Source organism: Miniopterus natalensis, chromosome 11 (genome assembly GCF_054644295.1).
Source record: "Miniopterus natalensis isolate mMinNat1 chromosome 11, mMinNat1.hap1, whole genome shotgun sequence".
Lineage (NCBI taxonomy): Eukaryota > Metazoa > Chordata > Mammalia > Chiroptera > Miniopteridae > Miniopterus > Miniopterus natalensis.
In genome coordinates, this window is record NC_142091.1 from 63,577,322 (window position 1) to 63,593,261 (window position 15,940).

At 38.3% G+C, this 15,940-nt stretch overlaps 1 protein-coding gene across 5 annotated transcripts in view; it reads right to left on the reverse strand.

Annotated features, from left to right (window-relative positions):
* Positions 1-15,940, reverse strand: part of LRRC4C (leucine rich repeat containing 4C) — a 139,419-nt gene that overhangs the window by 89,915 nt on the left and 33,564 nt on the right. For 2 of the 5 annotated variants that reach the window (XM_016197645.2, XM_016197648.2), the window contains exon 2: positions 5,574-5,652. The exons of the other annotated variants lie outside the window; for them this stretch is intronic. The gene's annotated coding sequence lies outside the window, so the exon portion shown is untranslated. The remainder of the gene's footprint in view (positions 1-5,573; positions 5,653-15,940) is intronic. 5 annotated transcript variants of the gene reach the window in all.

Consider the following 15,940-nt stretch of genomic DNA (forward strand, 5'->3'; position numbering starts at 1 on the left):
TTGTGTATCTCTTCTCTAATGCAAAGAACAAAATGGAACACTTCTACTCAATTTCAACTTTCTCCATTAGACAGAGAAATTGAAATTTCCTATTATGCATCATGGCTTACTGAGGTAGAAATCTCCTGCTGCCAATAAATGAAGGTACATCCACTTAGACCACAGTCTTGTAGGGGCAATGCGGGTAAAAACCACTTGTTAGAAAACTATTCTGATTAAATGCAATGATAGGCTTTTCAAGTATTACACCAGCACTGGTTCATTTTTGTTACAGCTGTGCATCTGTATTTTCATTCTTTGGGAAGTTGGTTATTTATCAGCTGTAGTGCTCAGAAATATGGCCAAGAAACAGAAGGTCTCAGTTCAATACCCATTCAGGGCACATGCCCAGGGTTGGGGGCTCGATCTCCAGTAGGGGGCATGCAGGAGGCATCCAATCAATGAGTCATCATTGATATTTCTATCTCTCTCTCTTCCTCTCCCTTCCTGTCTCTGAAATCAATAAAGATATATATATATTTAAAATTAAATATATCAGACAGATACCTTCTGGTGATGTGACACTGAAATTTATTTAACATCTCTTTAAGCTGGTTGTTAAAATGGCGTTAATAATAGTACCTGCCTCTCAGAAATATGTAGACTAGATGCAATGATCTTTTCAAAACATTTAACCCAATACTTGAATCATAATGAATGCCCAATTTATGTTTAGGATTACACTATTATTACTGTTATTGTGTAATTTCCATAATTTTCCTTTCTAGTTTATCTTCAAAATTTCAGAAGCCATCATACTTCTCTACATTATGTGGATATAACTTAAAGCCAATGAAATTTGAAAATCAAGGCATGGGAACAATTGCAGAGAGGAAACATTTTATAATGAAAGCCCAAATATTTAAGTCTCTGGATAAGTCAAATTCCAGTTATAAAGAGGACAGAAATAGTCAAAATTGTTTTCACTCTAAGAAAAATTCAAAAGATGGTATCAATTTTTATTCTTCCTTTCCAAACAAATCATCATGACACCATGTTTTTAGCTTTTCCCCGATCTTTTTTTTTTAAGTAAAACAGTTTTAATAAAAAACATTGCACCAAATACACACACACACACACACACACACACACACACTATCTAGACTCTATAGCAACATGTCATCTTCAACCCAACTCCATGGACCTATTCATGCTTTGAAGGCTAAACTTACTTTCATGGCCTCAGTTAGTTAGTTAGTTAATTAGTTTTCACTATTATTTTTCCACAAGGTATAGACGTCTCCAATTGGATATGCTTTGCTTTTTGTATGGGATGCCAGAAAACTGTCTCCATCTTTCCATATTGGACCATGACAGGCATAAATGCTGGGGCATTTATAAAGAACACGTGCCTGAAGACAGTGGCTTCATTCTGCCCTTCCCACTTAGAGTAGGCAAGGAGAATTTTCGTCTTTCTGTAAAACAACTACCACAAGACCACTGGTTCAGAAAAACAACTTCTAAGACCCAGGCTTATTTTTTAAAACATCTTGGCCTCTATTTAAGAGAACTAAGTAGACAACATGAATGTGAGCGAGTACAGGAAATCTTTACATCTCATGTCAACTTTTGCAGATGAAAAAGGAATTCTCTAAACAGAACAGCAGTGGCTGGCTTAAGGAGTTATAGGCTCTGCCAACTTGTAATATAGCCTTAAATACTCGCCTGTAATTATTGTTTTACTCATATGATTGCACAGCTCTCATACAAGGAGATAACAATTTAATCTTCACTCTCCCTGGAACTTGTGATGAAGCCACAGCACTCACCAGTATGTTTACTTTTACTTTCCTAGGCATGGAGAAGATGACACCGCCTACACCCTCCCACCATTGCCCTCAGAGTCACGTAGGGCCACGTGATTCCTGACATATGGATTGTAAACAGAATATAAGTGTGTGTCACTTTTAAAGGAGACAGAGAAATGCCCCTAAGGCACTTCCAGCCTCTTTTTGCCAGTGACAGCAACCTGCAAGTCACATGCTGAGAAGGCAAAGCCATAGATAGAAGCAGACTAGCCTCTATCATATCTCCTGAGAGGGAGCTGCTGCCCTAAAGAACAGAACTTCGGGGCCCACAGAAGACTCTGGATGCACAAACAATAAACTTTTGTTGCGTCAATCCACCCAGATTTCAGAGTTGATTTGTTACCATAGCAGAGTGTAGACAATCCTGATTACTATAGCTTCTAACTCAGTTTCTAGGATGTACTATGTGCTTAATATGTAACTCTTTAAAGAATAAATGGGTAGAGCTGAGAACATCATTTACTAGTAACACCTAAGTGTAAGTCTAGATATGGATTATAAAGGATAAAGCAAGCTTATCTTGATTTATCTAAAAAACAAATTTCTGCATATTAAGCAAGTACAGATGATATCAACCCTCTAAACAGCTCAGGGACTAACCACCATGACCCCATATTGCTGACTAAGGAACAGACAGGTCTCGTTCACGTGAAAGGGTTATTACCATCATAAAGCAGCACATGCAGGTTAGGTTCAAAGTGAGCAAAGAGAGCAACCTGGCAGAGGGGAGGGGATCTGCAACTTTAACTCAATTCTCATCCCTTTTCTGCCTTTTATCTAAATTGCTTACCTTGGAAAAAGTTCAAGCTACTTTGTGACAAAGGAAGGATGACACTTTTGTGCAGCTCCCACCATCTTCTGTTTTCAGCCTGTTGGTAGAGACCAGTTAGAGACCCAGATTGTCCTGCCTCAGCTTTGCTGCTGAGAGTCTGCAAGGCTCTGATCTCTGGTTAGAATCTCTCTTATGCACTATTTGCCCCCTGGTAAAGGGGGCCCAGTGATGTCCCTAACACAAGGTCATGGCAAAGGTTCAGTAGCACTAAGTAAATAAAGAACCTAGCAAAGTGTTGGCGCCCAATAAATGTTCGTTTCATTTCCTAATCCCCTTTCTCTTAACCTCAGAGCTCTCTTCTGGGCCCTCCCCCATATTTTCTTTCAATGTCTTGTTTATTTGCTTGTTTATTTGTTCAAACTGAAAAACAAAGAGGATGAATCCTAGAGGATCATCAAAACACTTCTCAGCATGCAACATCTATGCCCTTGAAGTTTGGTTATTACCTGGAATTTGGAATGGGCAGCATGCTACCAGAATCGAAATAACACTATCCAGTATTGCCACAACGGGAGCAGGAGAAGGAGAGGAGGGAAGTTAAAGAATAAACAATGACAGAACAAATGACAAAGGATTTAAAGTGACCAATGAGCAGTCGCAGCTGAATGGAGTTTTATAAAAATTCAGCAGAATGCAAAAGGATCCTAAATTTATATAGTGGCACAAGCTTCACGTTGTCCATCTGTGCACTTAGAATTCTCTTCCAAGGGTGGGCAGTAAATGAGACCGATTGGCATTTCAAGTATTTTCTTGTGCCTATGAGCCAGTCTCAGCTAGCAGAGTCAATATCCAGTAAGAACAAACACCTCATAATGTCATTCAACTCGGCACTGCTCTACCCACTGTTTCCTGACATGTTCCTGATCACCTTTGAATTTTGAAATTTTTTCACCTCCTAACTGTAAATGTGTGTTGCATTTAAAATATAGAAAGAGGAAACATCTCACATGGTTTCTTCCTGTTCATATTTATATTAGGGAAATGAATGATACAAGTCAATGTAAATATGCATTGTGCCAAGGGAAAGGAGAGAGTTAAGACAACCAGTCACATATCTAAATCCCAAAGATTCAAAGACCTCTATTTGCTAATACCTGGAAAGGAAACAAGAGAAAACTCACCTTCTTCTCAATGTGTTGATTCCCTAGGTCTTGCTGATTTAAAATTCTGTTGCATATAAACCCCTATCTTGCTGCTATCTTTCAGCCAGAAATCCCCGCCAATAGAAACAGAATGCTTTCACAATACTTATTAAAATCAGAAAGTGCAGAAAGTTTCTTTCTTATGTGATAAGGAAGGGGGCACAGTAACCAGGCTGGGTGGTATTCCCTTGATATATAAATCCCAACAAATATGTGAACAAATTGATTCCTTTCCTGGTAAGATACTTAGTTGACTTTGGGTTACACCTGTTCATCTGATGACATAAGATTTGAAGACCAGCAGCATCAACATCACCTGGGAGCTTTTTAGAAATGGAGACCCTCAGACCTCACCCCAGACCAGACCTACTGCATCAGAATGTGCACTTTAGCAACATCCAGAAGCATGGCCATCGAATATTCTACAAGCAATATTTCATCTGCATCCCAGTAGTCTCTTTGCTTTAAGTCATGATTTTACTGAAAAATTAAAATACTATATTTGCTTCTCACACCCTCTCCTTCTCTACCCTTCACTGTTTTCTGTATACCTATCCATTTGCTTTAATATGCAATATAAGAAGATTCCTGTTATGTTTTAGATTGTACGCATTTCTTTCATAGGCATTATCTCATTTGATCCTTTTGACATCCTTGTAAACATCATCATAAATAACTTGTCATATGTCATTTAGGTAATAAATGTCTGAGAATCTGCACTCCACTGGTGTAAAGATGCCCTCCCCCTTGCAAACAGCAGAAAGGCTTCTTCCTGCAACCAATGAACTCTCCAACCTTGGAATTATCTGCATTATAAACTGAACTTCAAAAAATTTTAAGTTCACATATTTAATAGGAAAAATGGATATTAATGTACCTGTAAGTCAGAGCTTTACAAGACTAGAAATATTTGCATCCGATGAGTTTAAGAAAAACAGACCAAAAAAAAAAAAGCATATCAAGTTCCTTGCCCCTCCTGTATGCCCCTAAAACTCCATGGAGACAATGACTTGAAACCTCGAGTCTATCTTTCCCTTGACTCCTTCGCCCTTGCCACTCCCATAGCGCAGCTCACCCCATATAGAGACACCAAACATGCACATGCTTGATGAAAGCTTCTATCGCTGCCATTAGGTAATGAATTTGCTGTCAGTTTGTCTAAAATGTGCCAGCTGAAGAAACGAGAGGGGAAAATTTAATCCTTGCTTATAAGCAATGAAATCTTCAACGAACTCAAATCAACTTGGGCATTTCTATCCTGTACTGCTGTACCTCTCCAGCATCCTTTCTCATTCATGAGACCTGAACTTTCCAGCAATGGCTAGAACAACATAAGCAATAAACAATAAAGAAACATTCACTATAGTTCTATTAAAAGCTGTTTGTAACGTTAAGATGTAATACAGTAAATTATCAACCATCTTCAAAAACAGGTGTATTTTCAAAATCTTTCCTCTAAATCTATGCTGTATACAGAGGTATCTGTATACAATGCAAAACTGTTAACTAGAACTTCAGCCTTCATCAAAACGCTCGAACACTGTTATTTAGGCATATAAATGCATCATTTTTCTAAAAGTCTCCCAATGATTACAAAATGAAAATCACACTGTAAGTCAGGAATCCAAAATTAAACATCACATAAGTAGAATATTAGAATAGGAAGGGATTTTAGAGAGATTATGTAGACGTATCCCTTATTTCCATTTTATAGATTTGGAAAGAGAAGCCCAAAGAGGCCATCTGACTTACCGCAGGTTCCACGGCTGACTGTCACTGACTAGCTGAGTAACTCTGGGCAAGTCCCCTCTCTCAGCCTCAGTTTCTTGATCTGCAAAATGAGGTGATTGGACTAGATGATGTAAGATTCCATACAGCCTGAAAATGCCATTATTCTGCAAAACTAGGAGCCACATTCTAGAACATTCTCCTTCCAAAGCAACATCCAAGAAGATGAAAAGATATTTAAATGGTGCTTGGCACTACTTGTGTCCCAGCTGTTGATATTGTATCTGAACTTGAGACCTCAGAATTGCATAGGTTGCTGGTGCCCACCAGAGACAAGAAAAGCAGGAGAGAAGAGCCCTTGGCATCCTCTTGGCCTGAGAAATGCTGCAACTGAATGTCAGTCCAGAGTGATGGTCAACCTTCCCCTCCCCCTTCCAGAGGATCTGGTGACTTCCTCTGTCTGGGCTCTGCCTCAGGCATTTCTCCTCCAGAGATTCACCAGAGCCCTGGGAGTCCAGCCCTTGACTTAACCCCAGACAAAGATGCATTTCCTCCTGGAAGACTCCCCGCCTGGACAAGTCATTCAAAATCAACCTTAAAAGCGACTCAAGAGACTTGAGGCTCCAGGGAACTGCCTATTTTAGTATCTTTTAATTAGCTGTCTGGCCTTGTCTGTAGTGAAGCCTTTGTATTTTATTACAATTTTATTAGGTTAATAAACAAAGAGCTGGTATGAAAACGGCGGATTCAGCCTTTGAATGGAGGACCTGTCATGATCATTGGTCATGCTTTACCCACATTTCATCTCCCATTCCTCAGGCTTATATAGGGGAGCATCCTTCAAATGGCTTCTATTTATTTTAAATGTTTCCATCCCTCCCTTTTTCATCTTTTCACTGTTACTATTTTCTAACAAGCAATCAGAAAGCCAAGCAATGGTTTAGGTTTTTAAAAGGTTATTTAAATATATGACTCAGCACGTCAGAACTCAGATATCATGTATGCAGAAGTGGACACTGTCAATGCCCCTATCCATTAAGTTAATCATTAAACCAGGGTTTAATTAATTGGGCTCATTTTAATAATATACACAAGTGAACCTGAAGTATTGTGTCCCAGTAGCTGTAACATATTTAAGAAAAACTAGTATCTGTATCTAAATAATTATATATAAAACATGATCAACCAGGAGGAGAAAAATTCTATAAACAACATCTAATCCAATAAACAACAATTTTGCATTATTAGCATCATAATTCTTATCATCTATATAGAGTGCTTATTATGTGTTGGGCACACTCCTAAACACTTTACAGGATTATATAGTTTTAACCTTACAGAAACACTGCAATGTTAATCCTAAAAGAAGGCATAGGGAGACAGAAGAGAGCCAAACAGAGGCCTCACAGAAGGATTAGGTTGTTGAAAAAAGACAATCATAAAATTTTAATTGGTTATATTAGGCAAAACCAAGAGTGGAAGGTACTGGAAAACCAAGTTTGACTCAACTTCTATTTACAGAAACCAAGCAGCAGATATTTCCTGCCTACAGGGAGCATGCTTATTGCTGAAGGTACTTCGTACCAGGATTATGTGACCAGCTCTCAGGGATGCTATAGAAAGAGATCCTGCAAATGGATGAAAGTACTGGGGAAGCTCTAAGGACCTGCCAACCCCCATAATCAGGACAAAAGTAATATTATGAACATTGAGTGTATACCTATAAAAATAAATGAACCAATCATGACACAGATGGACAACCTTAGAGAAAATTATACTTGTGTGCGCCTCTCTTACAGCACTCATTATATTCTACCTGTGTGAAATCTGTGTCCTTTATTTTTATGCCTATTGGATTATAAGTTCATTGAATCTTGACTCATCACATACTATTAACCTTGGGAAGGGTGCTCACTTTCCTCTCCTGCAGCAATGGAACCTGTCACACAGCACTGTCATGAGGAATATGTCACATTGTATATTTAAAGGATTTAACCCGGTGCCCGGCACTAGTAATCAACAAACACAATTCAATAGCACTCTTTATTATTATTATTTTCACTACTGTATTTTACTATTATTATTGTGGTGGTTACTACTAAGCCACAGATGAATGTCTCAGGCACAGTAACTTTGATAGTCATCTTTACATTCTAACAGATCGATCAAAGCAGAGACATTTTATCTGCCAACCTGCCACTCTATTGTCTGGGGAGAGGAAAACAAACCCAAACCACCTTCAATGAATGGCTGCATCAAGAAGCAGTTCAATAACATGTTTTCAGAGCGCTGCTCTCTTAACTAAAAAGAGAAGATGGAGTGAGGAAAAGAGAAAAAATTGATATGTTTTATTCCAGTTAAAAATTATTATTCTTTAAAGCTCAATGTATGCATGACAGAAGAACATGCATTTCTCTCTGTAGTAAAGGAACTATTTCATGCCTTCGTAATTAATTAATGTTGTCTCCAATATTCCTATAAAAATTAACGTCAAGTTCATAAAATGTGGCCTCTGGAATAGCAGGACCTCTTGTCCAGGTCTTGATGGTAATGTAAAAACAGCTAGATGGATTTTAAATGGTGCATGTACAAGCTGGTTTGAGATAAACAAAATTCCACACGGTAATACGCACCGGTATTTTTTCCAACAATTTGAGCAGTAGAGCTCTTTTTTGAAAGAATATCTTAGGTCCACCATAAGAGGAGGCACTTAAATTCCTATCACCGGCTAAAAAACTACCTGTCTTCATGGAGGTCCTGAAACACCTTCCTAGAGTCTGAAAAGCAGTTGAAAAACATTCTTAAAATCAAAACACCTTATACTATTGACGAGAAAATGAAGTGACCCAAATAGGAAGTGATTTGACCATGGCTTGCAGCTACTTAATGGCAAAAGTTAGAACTTATGACTCAGTTATTCATTCGGCTCATGTTTATTGAGAGGCCTCCATGTGCTCATTCTGTGCTGGGCTTCCTACATATATCATGCTTATTTTTAAAATTCATTAAATTTCCATTTCACAACTATTCATTTGTTATCTACTAGGTGCAGGCACTGTTTTTTCGTACAGTGTGCTGAGGTGAGCTTAAGAGGTGCTCTCTGCCACAGCACTTTTTTTTTAATCTATTGATTTTTAGAGAGACAGGAAGAGAGAGAAAGGGAGAGAGAGAGAGGTTTGTTGTTCCACTTATTTATATATTCATTGGTTGATTCTTGTATGTGCCCTGACCAGAGACTGAACCCGCAACCTCGACATATCAGGACGACACTCTAACCAACTAAGCTACCTGGACAGGGCGTCTCACAGCATTTTAAAAGCTGGTTAGGAATGTACCAGGTACATAAACAGTTATAATAATAGGAAGACTGTAGTTAATACCATAAGAAAGCAAGAAAATTTGACAAGAGTTAATTGAATGATTTCTTAGCCATATTAAAAAAACAAAAAAAACTGTATCTATTAACCAATCATCAAATCTGCTTTCATCATGTAACATGTGCAAAGAACTGGGAATGTGATTAGAAAAACCCAAAAGCAGACAGACGTTTATTATCGATTTAAGTAGCTGGCTGAGATGTACAAACTGAAAGCAGTGTTTCAGCCATCAAACCATAGAACTTGTGATCTCTACTCTACTCTCTATTATTTTCTGATCATATCCTTTTCTGTCCTATTTTACTTCATTCCATTTCATTGGAACGTACAGTATTTACTTTTTAAAAATTGAAGGTTTGCTGAACAATCAAAATGATTTCGTCACCCTCGCTGGCTTCCTGAATTCAATCACATTTTAATCCACTTAAGGATTATTTTCCTCATTTGTAGAATGTGAATAACAAAACTATCTCTTTATAGGGCTGTTTTCATTAAGTAAAATACTACTCCCACCACTGTGCTTGAGGCTCAGTGTCCAATACAGACATTATTTTTCTAAATACTATATCAACTATATTGATTATTATATTACTATTATAAATTCTAAACATACTTGAAGACTTATTTATATGAAAATTCTCACATACATGACAGACAGAGAATGTTAAGCAAGGAAATTTCTAACTTTTTAATCAATTGTTAAGAAAAAGACAATGAAAGAATGGGTCAATCTTTTTCAAGACTTCAAATACTCAATATTATTTTGAATTTGGTTAACTGTAGATTTTTTACTTAGAACTTAAATTCCATGGTGATTAAGCAACGTGAAAAATGACAGCATTGGCATTTCATTGAGATGCTTCTGTGAGGTGACATATATGACAGATTCATTCTTCTAACTTAACTGTGATGAAAGTCATTTCATCCCTATTAGTGGGAGAAATATGAACAGAAGCATGTGGTTTCCTTCATCCCTAATGTTTGTACCAGAAGGAAAGATGCTAAGTAAAAAAACCCTGAAAAATATATTCTGATATTTTAATAATTCCCGGTTGAACCCGAAAATCACTTTTTATATAAGAAGCTATAAGGAGTATCATATTTTCATTTCCATCTTTTTCAGATTATAGATCATTAATTCTTTAATGATATAATTATTTGATAAAATTTTAAATAAAATATAAACATTAGAAATATACCTTCTAGAATTTATATACTCAGAGAAAGTAAAAACTAATTAGTTTACTATTCCTGCCACGATTTATCAGGCATCTGGGCATGTTCAAACACAAGAGCTAAGAGCAATATAGCAACTGCTCAGCAGGAGATAAAGTGGTTTCCCCAGGTGGAATAATGGTTGTCTTTTAATCACTCAAGCCACCAAATTTTTCTTTAATCTAAACTAATCTTGCTTGCATTCAACCTTCCCCCAATCCTATAACTCCCTTCTCCTTTCTCTCTTCCTCTCTCTCTCTCTCTCTCCCCTAATTTAATACGGACCTCTTTAATTTACCATGTTTGCCATCGGCATCAACATTTCAAGACACATCTTCAGTGCAACTACCGAGTGTACTACACTTGCTTCATTTCATTAATTGAATAGTTCTTAAACAACCTCATTATCTGCCCTGGGCACTTAGCATTTTCCCATTACAAAGCTATCTTTGGAAATGTCTTTCCTGCCAACCAGGAAGGCCAGGATCTTGCTTATAGGGTCTCCCCAAAACAAAGTACCGGTCTTTCAACAAATCCACAATGGGAGAAGTAAAAAGAATAATGTTGATGCCTAACTACATGTCAGGCTATAAATGGTATGGTATTTAACCTCCAAACAATCCTACAGTGTACATATCATTGAACCCATTTAAAAAAGAAGGAAATGGAAGCAAAAAGAGGTTCTATCGCTTCTCAAATGTCAGACGAGGAAGTTCTTGAGGTGGGACAAACAGTGGCCATACTCTGGCCCACTGCACAGAGCCATCAGCCATACTAAGGAAACACTAACTTACTCTCTGTTTTAATCGTTTGTTCATTTGCTCCTTTATTTTTTCTATCAGAAAGCCTTTTGAAAGCCTGGATATTCTGGGTTGTCCTGACATGGGGCTTATGTTACCTACCAAAAGGTTCTAAGCTGTGCAAAGTCCTTTCCCTGCATTCCAGTTCTAGAAAGGTCTGGAGAAGAGACAAAGAATTAGCAATCTGTGGACACACTGACTGCCCTGTGGCAAAACTGAAGCCAGCGAGCCCACAAAGCTTCCTTTTGCTAGCAGAACCTGGATTTTTGTCTTGTTCCTTAGAAGGTTTTATATATACAGCTTAAAATGCATGTTAAAGCCCGGGTGGCGAAGCTCAGTGGTTGAGAATCAACCTATGATGCGGGAGATGGAGGTTCGATTCCCAGTCAAGGCACATGCCCGGGTTGTGGGCTTGATCCCCAGTCGGGGGCCTGCAGGAGGCAGCTGATCAATGACTCTCTCATCATTGATGTTTCTATCTCTTCCTCTCCATTCCTCTCTCTGAAATCAATAAAAATATATTTTAAAAAAATACACATTAGAAAAATAAGTTCCCATACAGAGTTGGGTTATTAACCTCATTTGCATACAACTATGGATGGAAGTCTGCCTTAGCGGTAACTGTGTACAAAGTCTTGTGGGTCTTGTGGCATGATTAGTTTTCTATCCTTTGCGCATCACTGCACCTCTACCCAGCATGCTCTCTGCCTTTCCATCCTGGCCTGGCTAAATCAGGCTCTCTCTTCTGGGCCAAGCCCCAATGTCACAGCCTCCACACAGCTTTTTCAGCATTTCCCTACTTCTGGCTGTCCTTCTTTTGAGTTGCCCCAGCACTTCAATCATGTTCTAATAATAGCACTTATCACAATACATTATCTATTTCTCGCCCTATAGACAAGGTTTTTCAACCTCAGCACTACCAATTTTTTGGAGGATACGTAATTATTTTTTTTACTAGATCTGTCCTGTGCATTAGCAGCATCTCAGGTCTCTACCCACTGGATGTCAGTAGCATCACCCCTTCAATTATGACAACAAATATGTCTTTAGAGAATGTCAAATGTCTCCTGCAGGGAGGGCAATATTGCCCCAGAAAACCACCACGGCTTCAGACCATGGGGACCACAGGACAGGGACTCTGCTTTTTTTCTTCCTATATACCCAAGAGTATCAGGCACAGTGCAGTTAATTAAAATCTTTTGGTTAGAATTAAAATAGTCTCACTTCCTAATAACTAGCTACACACTGTATTATAATATGCACAGAATTCACACTTTATAAGTGAAACAAAAGTGACTACTAAATTACACTCTGGATTCAAAGAAAGTGAGACCAAAAGTCAATGGATGTCAGAGTGAAAAAATATTCTTTTTTTCTGTATTTAATAAATCATAAAGAAATCAGATTCCATATATTTATATATGAAATATATTGCATATATGTGTACACACACACACACACACACACACATAATGGCCTTTCCTGGAGAAGTGCTTTCAGAAAACGAGATAAAAGTAATGTGATATTTCTAAATATACCATCCTAAAATGTTCTGTTCACCAAAATATGTAATGAATCTCTAACTTTTATTTTCCTCAAAGACTCATTCATGAAAAAAGTGATGCTTATTTTGAAATTCCAAAGTAAGAGGGACTTGATTAAATACAGAAGCAGGAACAGTATGATATTGCCTGTCCTCCTGGTAAGATATTCATCTCTCCTCAATTTAGTGTAGAACAATTCAAAGTCATCTGACTGCTGATTTCTGTAGACTAGTTAACCATTTATTTGAACTGAAACCCAGAACCACTGTCATCTCAATGCGGACTTATCATCAAAGAGTTCTCCTCACCTCAGAAGTGGACAGGTGCTACATGCCTTCACTTATTTCCTGAGCTGAGATTTTAATTCAAGTACTAAAAGTAAGATCAATCTATCTTTTCAGGTTTAACTAGTTTCCAATCCATGAAAAGAGCCCTGTTCTTCTCACTGGGGCACTGCAGGCAGTAGCAGTGCATTAGATAAGTCTGAGTAGTTTTTGTAGGGAAGGTGTGCAACACAACAGTAAGGCCAGCTTCTCCTGAGCAGTCAGGAAGGAGGTCACTCAGAACCAATGTGCATGATCTCCTATAAATTATAGAAGCCGGTTATTTCAGTGGCCACATTTCATTGACTGCCTCTTCTGGGTTTTAGCTACATTAATTATACTTTATAATTATAATTCTATGAGATAGCAATTAGTCTTGCTCCTAGAAAGAAGTAATTAAATACCAAGATCACTAAGAAGTTAGGTGATGTCATTTTACGACTCAGTGGGTGAAACAAGTCTTCTTTGATAGTAACCAGCAAGCACCTCAGAGCACCCAGCAGATTGTTTTGCACCCACTCTTCCTCCAATGGGGGCCGCACTAAGGTGCTTACCTGCAACCAGAGATATTGCAAACTTCTTCCCTCCACCCCTCCCTGCACTGCCCTCAGCCCCATGCCCACAAGCACGCAGAGAGAAAGTAAAAGTAACTGAGGCGCAAAGAAATACGCATTTATAGAGCAGTTCCATTCAGAGGTAGAGGGGCCTGAATACCTGAGATAAGAAAGAAACCAAAATAATCACTTTAACCTACTCATTTTACACCAAATGGGTCTCCTTTTCTCTGATTTCAGTTGAAAGAAATCCCTGGGCACCAATAAGTTACAATTTCAAAGAGTTGACGTCATGGCTTACATAGATTTTGGTCCTTAGGATGCTTTGACGAACAAGTAATTTTTCTGCTGCTCTCCTGTAGCATTTTGTGACACAACAGGGAGGACATGCTTGTCTTGGCCCTTTGCACATGCATTGTGGAAGGCCCCCTTTGGAGGTCAAGGTTAGGAGGCATGTTAGGCATCTGGACATTGCTCCTAATCAGCTCCATGGACTTATTGTCCAGATATCCTATCTACTTCATGGAATCAGAAGACTCCCACGAAATGATACAGGTGAAAGAAAGCACTGGTTAAATCAGAAAGAAATTACTTCCTTGTGGTGGTGGTGTCACTGCCAATCACTTCAAGCGATTGTGTACACACACACACGCACCCATGTTCATCACCCCATACAACAGGGCGCTCAAGGCAAGTGGATCTTACCACACACTCTAGAGTCCAAGTCAGCAGGGAAAGACTCCGTTTTGCCCTGAGAGGGGTGGGAAAGGTCAAATATTGATCTAGGTTACCAAGAGAAGGCAAAAGCTAAAAAGTCCTTTCTAAAATATTTACTACATTTTGCTTTCAAACATGATTTCCACACGGAGCAAAGATGGTTTGAAACCCACAGGATGGCAAAGACAAAAAGGCCCAGCTTATAAATGTGCGCATAGGATCGATTCTACTTGACCCTATGACCTTTAATACACAGGATAGAAAACTCTTGGACTGCTGAAGTAGAGACCGTATCAGAAATAAAAGTAAAGTAATCGGAAGCTTTATGTATTCCAAATATTAAAATATATGGCATGTTATATGTTTATTAAGGTAAATAACATGTTTTTCCAAAGAACTGTCACACAGACCTGCCACTGTACAAGGCATGGGTACTTCCTTTTTCATAAGTAGCAAACTGTAGACTCATCTTCCCAAACCTTAAGCACCTCTCTGCTACTAAATGAAGTTCTTGCATAAACACATTTAGGATGTCTGGGTGAAATATTAGAGATGTCTGTGACACTGGAGAGAAAAGGATTTGGGCTCAGAAAAATTTCACCTAACCATCAAATGTAAAAAATGCCACTTAGCATTTAGACAGATAGTAGTGATTCCTAAATGTCATCATTGTGGTTGCAGAGCATTCCGTGCTTAATTCCAAAGCTACTGTTTACCCGGATTCCCAATCTATACCTTTATGTTCAAATATCTAAGGCTATTCTGGACCTGGACATTCAATAGGAGTTGTAAGAAAATTTATGTCTTTAAGAATGCATTCGACTTTATAAAGGCAGTACTAGAAACCAGAGGTCTATCAGGACACTCAAAGCAATCTATTGTTTATTTGTATGCTTGTTTATTTGGTGTTTTGGGCTAAATACCAAGCAAAGAAGCAGATTGGTATGTATGTAGCTTTGTATGGAATAGATAAATCTTATTCTGAATTCTAGATGATACTTTCTAGGTCAGGAACCTAAGGCATGTTCTTTAATCTAAGTCTCAGTTGTCTCATCTATAAAATGAGAATAACAGTAATGGTCTAAAAAATACTCTGCTGTTTAATTGAGACTATCAATGTAAACGATTTGTGCCGCTACGCTCTTACTTCTTTTCAAAGGATCTAAGTGAGGTAGGTGATAGAAATAAACTGATTTATGAATTATTAAATTTAATCCTCAACATGCACTATTGCCCGTTAGCTATCCATTGCCTTGCCTTCAAATCCTGGCTCTGACATAAACCAGCTTAGGGACCTCATGTGAGTCATTTAACCTTTCTTTGTCTCAGATTTCTCAGCTGTGAAATGGGATACCAGTGAGCACCTTTTCTCTTTCCAGCCAATGCTTAGGTTCTGGTTGTGTTCCCAGATATAAGTGCCAAGGCAGCTAAACTCCAAACTGAAAAAGTCCCAAACTGCCAAACAAAGCTCCAAACTGCTGGGGAAAAAAATGTTCATCATTTTATCCTAACTCCTATTAAATGTATTATAGGACTGGTAAAATAAAATGATCTTAGTCATTCACCTTTTAGTTAAAATGAGGATTTGAAAGCAGACTTTGATGAATGTTAAGGAAGAGAGCACCAGGGCACTGCCAGTTTGAATGAGCCACAGAATATGCCATGGACTGGGGAGTTGGCAGAATGAAAAGGCTGGACAGGGATGTTTGAGCTGCTAACCGTTCATTTCCTACTTCTCTGAAGATAGCCCTGTGAGCAGAAGTAAACAATCCACATTTTCCAGACTAATGAAGAAAGAGAATTGCACAGATCCGTGTTTCGTAATTGTATTGCTGTTGTGATACAGCATTTTTATGTTTTC